Genomic DNA, 16,657 nt, shown 5'->3' on the forward strand with positions numbered 1-16,657 from the left:
GACAAACTGAAGAGTAGTAAATCACCTGGACCAGATGGTATACACCCCACAGTTCTGAAGGAACTAAAAAATGAAATTTCAGACCTATTAGTAAAAATTTGTAACCTATAATTAAAATCATTCATTGTACCTGAAGACTGGAGGATAGCTAATGTAACCCCAATATTTAAAAAGGGCTTTTCAGGGGCGATCCGGGAAACTACAGACTGGTTAGCCTGACTTCAGTGCCAGGAAAAATAGTGGAAAGTGTTCTAAAGATCAAAATCACAGAACATATAGAAAGGCATGATTTAATGGAACAAAGTCAGCATGGCTTACCCAAGGCAAGTCTTGCTTCACAAATCTACTTCACTTTTTTGAAGGAGTTAATAAACATGTGGATAAAGGTGACCGGTAGATGTAGTGTACTTGGATTTTCAGCAGGCGTTTGACAAAGTTCCTCATGAGAGGCTTCTAGGAAAAGTAAAAAGTCATGGGATAGGTGGCGATGTCCTTTCGTGGATTACAAACTGGCTAAAAGACAGGAAACAGAGAGTAGGATTAAATGGATAATTTTCTCAGTGGAAGGGAGTGGGCAGTGGAGTGCCTCAGGGATCTGTATTGGGACCCTTACTTTTCAATATATTTATAAATGATCTGGAAAGAAATATGACGAGTGAGATAATCAAATTTGCAGATGATACAAAATTGTTCAGAGTAGTTAAATCACAAGCAGATTGTGATAAATTGCAGGAAGACCTTGTGAGACTGGAAAATTGGGCATCGAAAGGGCAGATGAAATTTAATGTGGATAAGTGCAAGGTGATGCATATAGAGAAAAATAACCCATGCTAAAGTTATAGGTTCCATATTAGGTGCTACCACCCAAGAAGGAGATCTAGGTGTCATAGTGGATAACACATTGAAATCGTCGATTCAGTGTGCTGCGGCAGTCAAAAAAGCAAACAGAATGTTGGGAATTATTAGAAAGGGAATGGTGAATAAAATGGAAAATGTCATAATGCCTCTGTTTGCTCCATGATGAGACCGCACCTTGAATACTGTGTACAATTCTGGTCGCCGCATCTCAAAAAAGATATAACTGCGATGAAGAATGTACAGAGAAGGCTGACCAAAATGATAAGGGGAATGGAACATCTCCCCTATGAGGAAAGACTAAAGAGGTTAGGACTTTTCAGCTTGGAGAAGAGATGGCTGAGGGGGGATATGATAGAGGTTTTTTAAATCATGAGAGGTCTAGAATGGGTGATGTGAATCGGTTATTTATTCTTTCAGATAAAAGAAAGGCTAGGGGGCACTCCATGAAGTTATCATGTGGCACTTTTAAAACTAATCGGAGAAAGTTCTTTTTCACTCAATGCACAATTAAACTCTGGAATTTGTTGCCAGAAGATGTGGTTAGTGCAGTTAAGGCCAGATCTTAAAATCCTCTGGCACGGCCTCTGTGCCGGAGGACTTGGGAACACCCCCTGCCTGCCCTGTACTGCTACCACGCCCCCTGCCCCTCCTCCGATCCGCCCATTTTCGAAAGCTCCGGGGCATACGCGAGTCCCAGGGCTTGCGCGCCCGCTGAATCTATGCAAAATAGGCTCGGCGCACGCAGGGGCAGATTTTCTCGGGTTACGCACGTAGCCTTTGAAAATCTGCCCCTTAGTATAGCTGTGTTTAAAAAAGGATTGGATAAGTTCTTAGAGGAGAAGTCCATTACCTGCTATTAATTAAGTTGACTTAGAAAATAGCTACTGCTAGTTTTCGGGTACTTGCCAGGTTCTTATGGCCTGGATTGGCCACTGTTGGAAACAGGATGCTGGGCTTGATGTACCCTTGGTCTGACCCAGAATGGCATGTTCCTATGTTCTTAGATCTAAGTAGCGATCACTTCTAGTTTTCCATGCAAAGCAGTTGTTACTGCTTGTGATATTGCCTCTATAACCGAGGGATCCAGCAGGGTTTGTGAGGCCTGTTCCCCTACGGCAGCCATCTTTCCTTCCCTGGTTTCTGTTTCTCCTTTTCTTGTGGGCTGGATTGGCATTTCCGATGGCGATCTGGACATGAAGGAGTTGATACTAGAGATGTAAATCGTGTGCCAGATCGTCTTAACGATCAGATTCGGCTGCGGGGGGGGGGGGGGGGGGAATCTGATCATTAAGATATGTGAATTGGAATCGTTTCCGATTCCAATTCACATCGCTAATTTTTTTTTTAGGGAGGCCCGCGCTGCTAAAAAAAACCAACCCACCCGACCCTTTAAATCGACCCCACCCTCCCAACCCCCCCAAAACCTTTTAAAATTACCTGGTGGTCCAGGGGGGCCTCGGGGAGAGATCCAGGGGGGCCTTGGGGAGAGATTTCCCGTTCCCAGGCATCAGCTGTTCTAAAACAAAATGGCGCCGATGCCCCTTTGACCTTACCATGTGACAGGGTATCCGTGCCATTGGCCGGCCCCTGTCACATGGTAAGAGCACTGGATGGCCGGCGCCATCTTTAAAGATGGCGCCGGCCATCTTTATTCATCAGCCCCTATTATAGAGTATAGTATAATACTCTATATTATAGGGGGGGTCGGGAGGGTGGGGTCGATTTAAAGGGTAGGGTTGGTTTTTTTTTTTTAGCGGCGTGGGCCTCCCTAAAAAAAAAGGGTCGGGAGGGTGGGGGAGGCTAAGGGGGGTCGATTTAAAGGGTCGGGTGGGGTTTTTTTTATCGGGCCATCGGCACCATTTTAATTAGTGGCAGCCAAAATGGCGCCGATGGCCCGAGAACGGGAGATCGCGCCACGACCCCCCCCACTGGACCACCAGGTAATTTAACATTTTGGGGAGGTTTGGGAGGGTGGGGGAGGGTAAGGAATTGGTTTTAAAGGGACGGGGTGGGTTTAGGGGTTGTTTTAGTGTGCCGGTTTTCCCGCCCTCCCCCAAATAATTCCCGTGCCCTATTTAACGATACAATACAAATGCCCCTGACGATGAATCGAGGGCATTTGTATTGTATCGTGCACTCTAACGATTTAGGACGATTTTAAAATTATCTGACGATAATTTTAATTGTTCAAAAACGATTCACATCCCTAGTTGATACTCATAAGGGTTACTGAATAATGCCAAATTTGAGAAGTTTAACTGAGTATATAGGTCAGGATGCATAGGATTAGAGCAGACACACTCGGAACCCAGAAGGAAAGCATCCTCACCAGTGCATCGCGTCACGTGACCCTCTCTTCCCCCCCCCCCCCCCGCCAACTGTGCATTTTTAGAATGGATTTCTAAGATTAGCAATATGCTGAGGATCTTGTACTTTATATTATTGCTGTGTTAGATAGGGTCAAACATTTTTGTTGTTATTTAGATGCAATAAAACATATGCATAATATGAGTTAATTTTGACTACTACTGTTGTTAGAAAAGAAAACCAACTATCTAATGCATATGCTTTGTAACACCTACAATAATTCAAAACTCAATCACTAATCCAATGAAATATTGAGACTCATGGAGTTGTTCAGCGGATGCATTTGTATTTTAATTCACTTGGAGGGGCGGAGTTGATTAGTTTCAAGAATATTCTGTTGGGAGTCCTCCTAGCCTTCTGAAGTTTGGCTAAATCAGTCTGGCCCTCTAGAGTCCTGGTTGTCTTCTAAATTTTCAGGGGAGCAAAAGGTTTTGGGTCCTCAACATAGACAAGAATGATGAGCATAAGATGTGCCATGCTGGTTCAGAGCAAAGGTCTATTCAGCCCAGCATCCTGTCTCTAACATTGACACTGACCAATCCTGGTCACTAGGAAGAACCTGACAGATCCTAAAGAGAAGATTAATTTCATGTTGCTCAATCCTAGGGATAAATGGTGGCTTTCCCAAATTCAGCTTAATCATATTTTTTTGTGGACTTCCATGAATTTGTCCACAACCCTTTTAAACCCAGCTATGTATGATGCCTTGACCACATCCCCTGGCAACAAATTCCACAGCTTAATTGTGTGTTAAGTAAAAAAAAAAAAAATACATTTTTCAAATACTTTTAAGTCTGTTACCTATTAAGTTTCGTGGAAGAGCTCTTCCATTCAATCTGTGAGCCAATATGTGAATCCTTGGTCTATACTGGTTTCTCCTTGCTCTAGCTAGCCAGGGAATAGGGCAAGATGGAATCACATAATAAATGAAAGCAGATAAAAAACTAAATGACCAATCCAATCTGTCCAGCAAGATGTTTAGGGTTGCAACTGTCGATCCATGCAGGTTATTGTTATGCCTTCTCTTTAGAGTTGCAAATTCTATTCCATGCAGGCTACCCCTTCGCCTTCTATTAAGGGTTATAACTGCCATTCTGTGAAACTTACCCTTAGGTATGTTTAGTTTCATAATTTACTCAATCTTGTACAAACTTGTAAATACTGCTAGCCTGTGTTAAAACCTGCGCGTTGGGCACATGGTAATTTTTTGCATGGGGGGGTAATAGCTAATAGCCTCATTTACATGCATTTATATGTGATGAGCGCTATTAGTTATGCGCTGGTTTGGACATGCATTTTGGACGCACTAATCCCCTTATTGCATAGGGTGTTAGCCTAGTATGTCCAAAACGTGTGACCAAGCGCTTGTTAACCTGTGCGCTAGGTTCAGTACACAAATTTGCATCGGCCTGAAAATGTTTCAAATTACCTGAACAAATTGTTTGCTAGGAGTGTCATTAAATTGCATTTTCAACCAAATTAGTTTAGCCTGCTCTACCTTTTCTAATCTAGTGCTGAAAGATGCTGGGCCTCTGCAGCTCTAAAGTGAAAAACTCCTGCAACATCACAATAAAAATTCACCACCTTTTAATCCTTTCTCAAAATGTTCCTTATACCTTTAGAAGTCAAGACTTGTGGTACATGACCTCATATTGATTAACAAAAGTTATTTCCCAGTGTCCCAGTCACCCAGTATTTCAGTTTATAGGCAGGGCCAAGATCAGGATAATCCATCTGTCTTGGTTTATGGTGTACTCAATGTCATCCTCCTGTATGTTTTATTTTATGTTTTTTAATATTATTGTGTTTGTACTTTTTGATGATCTGGATTTTTTTGTATTTTAACTGCCGTAACTAGTTTAGCATTTCATAAATAGAAATAAGTACTGATCCTAAAAGAAGCAAGTTGCCTGCTAGAAATCAAACTCCTCCTCACCAATCTAAATTTAGTACTCAACGCTTCAAAAACAGAATACCTACTTATATCACCAGAAAACAACTACACACACTTAATGACACCACCCCGCCTACAAGCCACGCACGTAAGAGACCTAGGAGCCATCTTAGACAACCGTCTTAACCTCAAACCATTCATCAACCAAACCACAAAAGACTGCTTCCACAAATTACATATTCTGAAAAGAATAAAGCCTCTTTTCCATGCGCAGGACTTTAGAACAATCTTGCAAGCAATAATCTTCTCCAAACTAGATTATTGCAACTCACTTCTACTAGGCCTCCCGGCTTCATATACCAAGCCTCTTCAAATGGTACAGAACACAGCAGCCAGAATACTCACAAACACCAGGAAAATCGATCATATCTCCCCTATACTCAAAGATCTGCATTGGTTACCGATCCATTACAGAATCATTTACAAATCCATCACTACCATCTACAAGGCCATACACCATTATTTATTATTTATTTTTATTTTTAGATTTTTATATACCGGTGTTCCTATATGAAATAAAGATCACATCGGTTTACATTGAAACAGAACATGAAAATTGCCAAAAGGCATTACATAGAACAAGGTTATGAAACTTGGAACAGAGTACATAAGTTCAAAATTTAATGATAACGTTGTAACATTGATGACCATTACACCCAATTCGACCTACAAATCCCCTTCCAAAAACATACATCTGTCAGACCTATCAGGGAATCCTACAAAAAAGCACTCCAGGTACCTCATTTATTTATTTATTTATTTTAAATTTTTATATACCGGAATTCCTGTATGCAATACAAATCAGTCCGGTTTACAAGTAACGAAAGAGGTTGCCCTGGTCTGGGAAGTTAGACCTGGGTTTTTTTACATAGAACATGGAACAATAACAATAAACCATTGAACATAACATAACATAACATAACAATAAACATTGAACCTCATGCCAAAACATACCTACACAAATCTCTCAGTCTCAGCAGGTCCGCCTCTATGGAACTCAATCCTTCCAGATCTGAGACAAGAACCCTGCACACTAACATTCAGGAAAAGACTGAAAACTTGGCTTTTTAAAAAAGCATTCCCAGCCCTGGACTGATTCCCCAACTCCGCTCACACACTCATACCCAATACCTTTACTAGGCCTCATAACTGTGTCTCTCAGATTCAGTTTGCTACACAACTATAATCCCGACCCAATTTGACTGCACTGTAAATATTCTCCTGTTCATTTGTCCCACCCCTTTCTAAATCCAAGTTATTTCACCCTGTTGCATTGTAACTTTCTCACATCCTACTATTGTTTAAGATGTTTAATCATTGATTATTGATTATTATGTTACTCCCCCACCTTATTCACATTGTTAAATGTAAACCGGATTGATGTGATTCCTGTCATGAATTTCGGTATAACAAAATAATAAATAAATAAATAAATAAATAAAATAAAAGTTGAAGATGGTAAGGCCAGAAATGCCCTGGGTGGAAGCCATCACGGTAACATATTTTGGGGGTGCTGGGGAGAATATGGAGTAGTAAGAAAAGGGTTAAGAGATCAGGAAAAAGTCATGGGGAAGGGGATTTGGTGTTGGCTTGCACGTGAAAGCTAACATTTGCTTCTAGCCGAAGTGCATAAATCTCAGCTAGTCAGACTGGTTAGACTTTTTTACAACTTATCTGCCGACATTCACTATGTTACTATAAATATTACGAAATAGTAGTTGAGAATTTTTCTAGAACCTTAGCAAAATTAATTTCAAGTGCAGTGAATTTCATCAGTTCATCCAACATAGCGCTCCCAGTTTGCGCCTGCGCAGATGCTCCTGGCCGTTCAGGTGAGGGAGCGGTAGAATACTCGGGTTTGTTGGTGGCGGTGAGTGCACCGGGTGGCAGGGGTGCGCATGCGCGGTGTTAGTTGACGGGGACGCGGTACGCACGGAGGCCTGGGCGCGGGGGCGGCGGCTGTGCCGGGGTCTTTATCCGCTCTGGAGGTGGTTGAGAGGGTGGCCGGTAAGTGCTGCGAGGCTCCGGAGTGGGTAGAGGGTGTGTAAAGAGCTGTCACAAAGCGAGGCAGTGCTACCGCGTCCCGGAGGATTGTAGACACGCGCGGCTTTTGCTAGGCCGTATTGACCCACTTTCCTTCTCTGCTGACTGTGGTTGCGCTCTCACTTCGGGCCCGGTCCGTCTGATAAAAACACGAGGGAAGCTGCTGTGGCTCTCTGTGCTACTCTCCTCCCTATGTTCCCGGGGAACTCCAGCTCTCTCTGGTTTCGACCATTAGACGGCTGCCATGCAGAAAGGCTTTCTTGTGAGAAAAAAAAAAAAGCCGCTTCCCGGTTTGAGGTGTTCGCGGGTCTTCTTTTCCGAGCTATATAGTTTGAGGATGTTTTGGAGAATTTGGGAGACTGTGTGGCCTTTTCAGTGACTTATTTATGGCAGGCGCCTGAGTCTTTGCAGTTAGTGTTTCCAGAAGTTAAGTGCTTCCAGCAAGTGCAGTTAAAAATTGAAAGGGATTATTGTTACTGAGATCTCCAAAACCATGGGAATATATTGAATATTGTAAGCAAGGAATTTGAGTTTGAACCCTGGAGAATTCTTGGCTACCATGTATGTTTATGATTTGGGGGACATGTTTTCTGTTACCGTGAATGTGATGAGTTTGGATAGCACGAGATTGATTACTGCAAAACTATCCCTATGCTTTATAGGGACCAGGTTTGCACTTGATGATGACGTTATACTTTTTTTTTTTTTTTTTAGAGAACAGTCTATTCCATTGGGCTTTCTTTAACGATGGGGCAATGAACTGTGGATAGGTATAAAACTGAGTGTTAACTGTGGTTACTATAAGGCAGTGGTGTAGCTAGAACTGATTTTTTTTTTTTGGGTGGGGGGACACAAGGTAATGTGGATGGGTAGTAGGCATACAGGTCTGAGCCCTACTACGGTAGTTGTACTCTTACATAAATGCCTTAGAGTTCACATGACAGAATTTGTAAGTAGTTTGCAACAGCTGTTATACATCATGAGTGAAATTTTAAATTATTTCAAGCACTTACCAACATTAAATATGCCATTAATTTATATTAATGTTATTGTAGTTTATAAATATACAAGAATATCATATAAAAAGCAAACACCACAAACAGACCCAATCTTAATAAAATGTATTATTTAATGAATTCTCTTTCTAGAAAGGCAGATATTACCATAACTACAATTAAAAAGCAATAATCATAAGAACAAGTACAGAACTAGGATAGTTCACATTACAATCCAACATGCAAAACAAAACAAAAAAAATTCTAATTCTGGTATCACTTCAGCAAAACAAAATCTTTCCACTGCCAAACCCTTTCAGGCCGATACAGTACACTGCGCTCCGACGGAGCGCACTGTTAGCCGACATTTGTATGCGCGTTTTGGACACGCTATTACCCCGTACTGAATAAGGGGTAAAGCTAGTGCGTACTGTATCGGCCTGAAAGTGTTTGGCAGTGGAAAGATTTTGTTTTGCTGAAGTGATACCAGAATTTTTTTTGTTTTGTTTTGCATGTTGAGTTTGGGGGGGGGGGGGGGTTGGACGTGCGTTTTGGACGTGCTATTACCCACTATTACTGAATAAGGGGTAAAGCTAGTGTGTCAAACGTGCTTCCACCCCCCCACCCCAACCTAATAGTGCCCGTAACATGCAAATACATGTTGATGGTCCTATTAGGTATTCCCGCGCGATTCAGTAAGTAAAATGTGCAGCCAAGCCGCATATTTTACTTTCAGAAATTAGCGCCTACCCATAGGTAGGCGCTAATTTCTCCGGACATCGGGAAAGTGCACAGAAAAGCAATAAAAACTGCTTTTCTGTGCACCCTCCGACTTAATATCATGGCGATATTAAGTCTGAGGTCTCAAAAGTTTAAAATAGTAAAAAAAAAAAAAAAAAAATTTGAAATAGGCCCGCGGGTTGAAAACTGGACGCTCAATTTAGCCAACGTCCGGTTTCCGAACCCGTGGCTGTCAGCGGGCTTGAGAACAGATGCCGGCAAAATTGAGCATTGGCTGTCAAACCTGCTGACAGCCGCCGCTCCTGTCCGAAAAAAGGTGCTAGGGACGCGCTAGTGTCCCTAGCGTCTCTTTCTACCGCCGGGCCTAATTTAAATACATTTATTTACTGTATCGTGCGCACAGAAGAGTGTCCTGTGTGTGCGCCGGGAGAGCGGGCGCTCGCCCGCATTTTTTACTGTATCGGCCTGTTTGTGAAGTAACACAGACTCCTGCAGAAAAAAAACTCCCAAAATGCCTAAACCTTTGCCATTCCCTATAGTCACAGCACTAACTCTCAGGAATCAAACAGCACTCTTATTTATAAAAGGCAGCAATACAAATATTACACAATGCCCCAGAACACTAATACACCATCTATTGGGTAAAGAGAACAAGCTGGACTGGTATAAATCTCTACAGATAAAATATTAACTGTCACACACTGGCAAAACACAGACAATCTAATACAGAAGTGAGGGACTGCAAATTAGAAGCCAAAACATGCAGACAAAACCAAAATAGCCTGAGAAACTAGACTCTGAACAGTGGAACTCTAAAGGAAGAGTAAAATACATAAGGAAATGCATATTTCCAAAGATGGCATATTCAAATTGCTAAACACATCAAAAATATTTTTTATCCTTGTCTGATCATTCCATTTTTCTAATCCTAGGGTCTTTTTTTTCCCCACCTTTTCCTTCTTTCTTTTCTTAATTCTTTCTCCAGGGTCACTCTTCTTTGTTTCTTCTTTCCTCCTATCTTTTCTTCTGTCTTCTCTTCCTCCCTTACGCACACACAGACTTGCTCCTACTTGCCTAATAATTCCTAACATTTGATTTGCTTTTTTGACCGCCACATACTGCACAGAGGCTTTAAAAAAATTTCCACTATGATGCCCAGGTCCTTTTCCTGGGTGGTAACTCTTACTATGGAACCTAACATCTCTCTCCCACAAAAACACACACACATGCTCTCACTCTCACATGCTTTCTGTCCCACACATACAGGTTGTTGCTGTCAGGCTCCCGCATACACACACAGGCCCCCCCATGTGCTCTCATACACACACAAGAAATGAGTCTCACGCTCACCCCTCACTCCCCCCATCCCCAGCAGTCTGTCATTCTCTCACTGCCTAACTTGTTCCTTGCCCCTCATTCCTTCTACCTTTCAATTCCTTCTCTCTCACTCCTGCATTCCCTTTTCTTTCCTTCCCTCTCACAACTCCCTCCCTTCCCATCCACATATTTAGCTCTGTTCCCTTTTCCTCCTCTTCCTTCTCACTAAGAAGGAAGGGAAGGAAAGGGAAGCAAAGTGAGGCAGATAGAAAGGTAAGGGATGGGAAGAGGAGGCGAGGGAGTGAGACATTCTTGCTCCGTGCCTCCCTTGGCCTGTCACATCACTGCAGTTGTCTAGAGCCTACTGAAGGTGATACTCTTGCGGGCCAGTCTTCACCAAGTCATCCAAATGTCATTGTCCTCTTCAGCCCGCGAGGGGGTGGAACTCTCACAGGAAGATCTTCAGTGCACCGCCATGGTTCTACACATGTGCATCCAAAGGGTGAGATCCCCGCAGACATGTCATTGAGCCACCATGGTTCTGCTCATGTACCTGTGGGAGGTGAGATCCCCACTGATAGGTCGTCACCATGCTGCTGCGGTGTCGAGCAGCTCTGTTTGGGTGGGCCTGAGCCCAAAGTGATTGGGCCACGGCCCACCCATGACTATACTACTGCTATAAAGTGTTACATCTATGAATCATTTGCTTTCATAGATCAGTAATAAATTCTTAGAATAGTGAGTGGAGCATACTTTGCCATAGAAACTGATAGATTTGACATCATTCCTCTTGTTTCTATTATGGGCAGTGATATAGAATGCCCATAAGAGGAAGAGCTGGAAGCATGGATATGGAAAAGCTTTTGCTGTAGTTTTTTTTTTTTTTTCTTTTGCAATTGTAATCTAGTAAACAATATATGCAATTAGTGCTTAATATAACTCAATATACAAGCTGTGCTTGGAATAGAGCCAAGCAACTACAAAATGCATGCATGAAATAACAGGTTTATCCAGTGTTCATCAGATATGCCCAGTTCATTTAGTGTCACAACTTCTAAAGTTTGTGCAATTTTCTATTTAATTTGGGTAGGAAAGTACATGCGCACAAGTTGGACATGGAGTAACACATACCCATGATATTAATTCAGCCTAAGTTTTTTAACTTAGGAGCAGGAGCACTAGTCATTAAGGCTTCCACCCTAGATACTGACCATTCATACAGACTTTATAAACATTCATAATTTTTTCACCTTAAAAAAAAAAAAAAAAAAAAAAAAAAAAAAGAATATGCATTTGCTCACCTCACCACTTGTGCTAATTCAACTATTTTTCATCTTTAGACATAAAAATGGAAATATGTATTTACAACTGAATTTATTCCAAGCAATCTGGTACAAGAATTTGAGACTGTATTAGGTGGGGTTTGAGTTATTAGCCATTTTGCATGGTGTGGTTCCTAGTCCAAGTTTAGAGAGGGCTGTCTCCATGTTTCTGCAGGCAGGCAGTGGTCCAGGTTGCTACCCTAACCTCATACTGGGACTTAAAGGGAACAGTGCCCTCCTGCATGTTTTCTGATGGATGGTAGTATCATGTATTGAGGCTACCCTTACTTCATGTATTCAGCAGTCATGTTCCTTCAAGGTGGATATAGCAAACACATTTTTGGACTGGGCTGTAGTGTTTGAAGACTATAATAAGTTATTCACGTGGTGGGGTCAGGCATTGACATTTCAAACCTCTAATTCTTCGTGGACAAAGAGTAATTTTGTTTTACGTGACAAAATCCAGCCTTGAGAAGAGGGAAACAAAACTTACATTTTTATTAATTTTTCAACATCCATATTGATCTTACTGTGGAGGTGTTTAAGACATATTTATTGGAAATATTGAAAGTTTTACCTGAGACTGCCCCTGCCCACTTCCCCTCAAAATCTAGGGCAGGGGTTTTCAACCTTTTTGGGAGTCTGGACCCCTTTTCAACCTCCAAAAATTTTCAGACCCCCACATGTTTCTTTCATTTTAACCTTCAGTTATATGCTATATATAGAAAAGTTATTAATGTAATAAAGAAATAATTATATGCACACAAGTCATTCACAGTATAGAAAACATTAAATGCTTCCTGTTATAAATGAAATACATATAATTGCAAAGCACAGCAGTAAAAGAGCAAAATTGTAATTATATTAACTTACATAGTGAAACTATAGTCACCACCTCCTTTTTCTTACTGGTTATTTCTCTTTCTGTGCAGTCCAGCATTCTTTTGGCTTTAGCTATTGCCTCTCACATAGTTTATGGTGATCTGAAAACAATCACTCCAACATCCCGCTCTTGGTTCGTGCACATCAGCCTTCTCCCCCCCACCCCCAATCTCAGACTACTCTTTTGGACTACATCCCAGATGCATGACTGCACCTCTTGGTATTGAATCCCACCAGCAACCAGATCTTCGACCACTCTTCAAGCCTTCGTAAATCACTTTTCATTCTCTCTGTTTCCTGCGTGTCCACTCTGTAGCAGATCTTGGTATCATCCGCAAATAGTCAAACTTTCTATCCTTTCCACAATGTTGCTTACATTGAACAGAACCGCTCCCAATACTGATCCCTGTGGCATTCCACTTAACATGGCTGTCTCTTCAGGATAGGTTCCATTTACCATTACATACTCTCTCCTAACAGTCAACCAGTTTGTAATCCACTTCACCACGTTGGTGCTCACTCCGAAGCTTTTCATTTTGTTCACAAGCTTCCTATTTTGGGAAGGAATCAAAAGCTTTGCTGAAATCCAAATAATGACATTGAGCATTCTTCCTCGATCCAATTCTCTGGTCACCTATTCAAAACATTCAGATTTGTCTAATAGGATCTTCCTCTGGTGAATCCATGCTGCCTCGGGTCCAGCAACTTACCGGATTGTAGATAGTTCAGTATCCTGTCTTTCTTTTTTTCAGTAGCTTCTCCATTAATTCTCCCCCCACCGAAATGAGGCTAACCGGCCTGTAGTTTCCAGCCTCTTCTCTGCTACCACTCTTATGAAGCGGGACCACCACCGCTCTTCTCCAGTCTCACGGCACCACTCCCGTTTCCAGGGATCTATTGAACAGGTCTTTCAATGGACCTGCCAGGACATCTGAGTTCTCGTAGTATCCTGGGAAATATCTCATCCGGCCCCATGGACTTGTCCACTTTCAGTTTTCCTAGCCCTTCCCATACATACTTTTCTGTAAAGGGAGTTATGTCAAACTCATTCCCTTCTACGGTCTTGTCAACCAGCAACAGTCCTTCTCCCGCATCTTCTTTAGTGAATATAGAAATCAATCAAGAAATATAAAATATCAGTAAAGTAAAATATACTAATAAAGAGAATACTGCAGCTCTCCACTTCCACACTTCACAGAGAAATACAAGATCAGCAAGTAATGGGACCTTACCTATCCCTTCCCCCAAGTCAGCACACCTGAACACAGTAAGACAAAGAGCTATATCAGTTGCAGGACCACAGTTATGGAACTCTTTACTGCAAGATTTAAGACTTGAACCAAATATTAGAACATTTAAGAAGGGCATAAAAACCTGGCTCTTTCAACAAGCATTTACATAATATTTGAAGACAGACAGACATTCCTCTCGCTCAATGACTTTTTTAGTTACCTATTTTATTGTACTTTTAAAAAGCTTTATTAAGAATTCTAAATGTATTTTTATGATTTTTAAACATAACATTGTGTATTATTTTTGTTTTAGTTTTTAATTGTGTATGTTATTATTGTAAACGATGTGATGTTTCCCACAAACGTCTGTATATATAAACAAATATTTCAAAATAACTGCTATATAGAACATCCAATAGTTAAAAACTCGTAAATTATTTTTTAATTTCCCAAACACCAATAAAATATTTCAAAGCATCAGACAATAGCCAACAAAACTACTAAGGATTAAAAAATTCCCTACTTTCCATACCTGGGAACTTTTGATTTCCAGTCGCTCTGAGATATTGCTGTGGAATAGGAGTGGGGGCACTTAGTCTTTCTCCTCTCTCATACACACGCATACACATGTTCATTCTCATACACACATGGTCCTTCTTTCTCTTCACTCATATTGTCCCGCTCACACTTACACAGACTCGCATCTCACTCATACACACATGCTTATATTCATTCTCGCTCACGTGCACTCCCTCTTACACCACGCTCTCACCAACACATGCTCCCCTCTCTGACACACACGTTCTCACAGATAAACATGCTCTCACACAGACACATGCTCCTTTTCGTTCTCACCCACATAACATACTCCCTTTCGCTTACACATGTGCTTTCACAGACACACATGTTCTCTCTCATACACACAGGCACTCTCACCCGAGCCTCCTCTTCAGACTGGGGGAGATGGACTTGTGGAGGGAGAGAGACTGTTGGAGGGAGAGAAAAATAGACTGGTGGAAATGGACTGGTTGAGAGAGACAGATGTAGAAATGTACTGAGAGACAGACAAACTTGGGAATGGACTAGGGGAGGGAGATAGAGAAAAGGACTGGTGGAGGAGAGGGAGATTGGTAGGGATGGACTGGAAGAGAGGGAGAGAGAGACTGAGGATGGGCAGATGGAGGAGGATAGAGACTGGAAGAGATGGACTGTAGAGGAGAGAGAGAGAGAGAGACTGGTGAGAATGGATTGATGGAGAGAGACTTGCAGGATGGGCAGGTGGAGGGAGAGAGGAGAGTCTCATTGGGATGGACCATGGAGCAGAGAGAGTGTGAGAGACTGGTTGGGAAGAAGAAGAAGATATGTTTGAGACAGGCCCATATCACCAAAAGGGAGACATGGAGAGAGGTTTTGTGCTTACATTCCTCCCCAAGATGGTATTTCTATTTATTTATTTATTTATTTGTTTGTTTATTTGTTTTTTAAGAAAATCATCTGTGACAGGGAAACCACCCTGTTCGATCTTGGCAGGGGTCCAGTGGCTCTCTCCACACCTGCCTGTTAGCAAATTCCATACATGCAGAGATAGGACACCCTCACTCCTAAAGCAAAAAGAACCGCTATAAACATTTTGCACCATTTGTCACAAAGTGCTGGGCATGTATGTCAGTGGTATCTCTAGATAGAAGAACCTTCTAAGGAAGAAAAACCCCTGTCCAGTATCAGCCATCTAAGAGAACTACCACCAAAATAATTCAACAGCATTATTTAATGAAAACCTTTCTATATAGGAGTGGGACAGAATGCCAATATAAAAGCTGCACTTTGTTCTACAATACCCTACATTCATAGAAACTCCCCCAACAAAGGGTGCAGAGCAGGACAAGGGCATTTCCCCTTACCATAATAATAATACCACCTTACCATAATAATAATCAAATTCTGATGTCATCTCAATAGCAACATAAACTTCCTCCACTACCAGGAACATTGTATTAAAAAAGAAATCCTGCAAAAAATTGTACATGGGACCTATAGGAAACCTGCCATACCATAACACCCTAACTGCCAGACTCAAACAGTAACAGTCCTATTTATGAAAAGGCAGTACTGCAAATATTACAGTGGGTCCTAAAACACCAATACTGAAGTAGGTCCCTATAGAGAAACTACATGCTAGCAGAGTACTTCACCTAAGTCACACATGCAAAACACAGACAGACCTTGCCAAATACAAAATAAAGAGACCATAAAGTATAAACACAAACATGCAGATACAAATTGAACTGGAAACTGCAGTGCAACAATTGAAAACAAAAATATCACATTCCTCATAAATCATCAACAATAGACATATAGAAACATAGAATTAACAGCAGAAAAGGATCAAATGGTCCATCTAGTCTGCCGATTAAGCCTATGCCGTGTATGTTACCCCATGCTTATGTTTTCCAGACCATAAATGTCAGGGTCCTCATTGGTTGCTGTTTGAATCCAGTTCCCTGTTACACATTTCCCACACTAGCCCTTGTTAATTGCTGTTGAATCCAGTTCCCTGTTATGCCTTGCTGTTGAAGCAGAGAGCAATGTTTGAGTTATTACAGTAACGGTCTTGTTATTTAAGGATAGTAACTGCCGCAACAGCAAGTTACCCCCATACTTGTTTCCCCAGGCCATAAAAGTTGGTCCCTCTGTGGCTAAACAAATCCAATTCCCCTTTTCTCCCTGCCGTTGAAGCAGAGAGTAGCGATGGAATAATGCATCTTCAGTGTCCAGGCTTATTGGTTAAGGGAAATAACTAACGCACCATCTAGTTACTGCATGCAGTCTTTTCTTCAGTTCTATCCTTTAGCCTTTAGGGTTCCACAGTATTTATCCCATGCCCTTTTGAATTCCTTCACTGTTTTGGTTTTCACCACCTCCTCTGGAAGGGCACTTCAGGCTTCT

At 41.6% G+C, this 16,657-nt stretch overlaps 1 protein-coding gene across 7 annotated transcripts in view; it reads left to right on the forward strand.

Moving 5' to 3' along the window:
- The first annotated feature begins 7,066 nt into the window (after positions 1-7,066).
- The window catches only part of CLOCK (clock circadian regulator), a 430,837-nt gene continuing 421,246 nt past the window's right edge, over positions 7,067-16,657 (forward strand). For all 7 annotated transcript variants that reach the window (XM_029587462.1, XM_029587474.1, XM_029587432.1 and 4 more), the window contains exon 1: positions 7,067-7,186. The gene's annotated coding sequence lies outside the window, so the exon portion shown is untranslated. The remainder of the gene's footprint in view (positions 7,187-16,657) is intronic.

Source organism: Rhinatrema bivittatum, chromosome 1 (assembly GCF_901001135.1).
Source record: "Rhinatrema bivittatum chromosome 1, aRhiBiv1.1, whole genome shotgun sequence".
Taxonomy (NCBI): Eukaryota; Metazoa; Chordata; class Amphibia; order Gymnophiona; family Rhinatrematidae; genus Rhinatrema; species Rhinatrema bivittatum.